Genomic DNA, 1,128 nt, shown 5'->3' with positions numbered 1-1,128 from the left:
CAACGTACCATAAAAATATAATTTATTAATAATTATATATTAATCTATATTATCTTATAAAGCAAATTTAATAAAAGTATTAAAGTCTTAAAATTCTAAATGATCAAGATACCTTTTATATCACTTTTTCACTCCCTCCTCTCCTCACATACACTACAACCGATTTTTTTTTTAAATTATAATTTCAAATTTGCACTTTATACCCTTATAATTAGTTAATTAATTTACTTTACGTTTTTTACTTTTAAATGTTTCATTTTAAACTTTTATTTTATTAATATACATAATCGTATATCAATTAAAACATGTTTAAAAATATATTTTTATTTTAACAAGTTACACCATTATAATCGTCTCGTTAATACCTTCGAAATGAGTCTAATATTGAATAGTGTTTGACTTAATTATATTATTATATATTATATATACTATAAAAAATATTTTTAATATTTACGATTTATACTTTTATAATTATATATATATATATATATATATATATACTACATATTTTGGGATTAGACTGTCCAAACTGCACTGTATAATATGTTATGAATTAATATGTTCTTGGGTTTTTTTGAAATATATATATATATATATATATACATGTATTAATTCAACCTTAATCTGAGTTTCTGTACAAGAAAGAAGCTAAGCAGTTGAAATTTTATTCTAAAACCCATCTTTTTTTGTCTTTTCATGGCTTATGATCTGTCAAATTTGTAGTTTTCTTTATTGGTTTTGAGTGTTTATCTTAAAACTCAAGTTTCTTGGTTCTTTGTTCTTGGTGTAAATCGAACACATTTGTGGAGTTGTTTAAATATATTGGATTTTAAATATATATTGGATTTTAAACTGTCATACAATTTTTTTCATCGATAGTCTGTAATTGGAACCATAACTCTTATTTATTCAAATTGTATTAATATGTAAAGACCAAGTGTAACATATATCATCGTTAAATCTTATCTTATAAAACCAGTGGAACTTCAAAATCGTTAAAATTCATGGCTCCCGCCTCATTGCGTGGATACACAACTATTTAAATATAATATAAAAATGTAAAATGAAAAAAAAAAACTTAACGTATATGATAAAATATTTCAATTATTATTAATGTTTATATTAATC

Source organism: Cynara cardunculus, assembly GCF_001531365.2.
Source record: "Cynara cardunculus var. scolymus isolate 2C chromosome LG 3, CcrdV1, whole genome shotgun sequence".
NCBI classification, from domain to species: domain Eukaryota; kingdom Viridiplantae; phylum Streptophyta; class Magnoliopsida; order Asterales; family Asteraceae; genus Cynara; species Cynara cardunculus.
The sequence above is the reverse complement of the archived record's forward strand: the minus strand, read 5'-3'. Positions refer to the sequence as shown.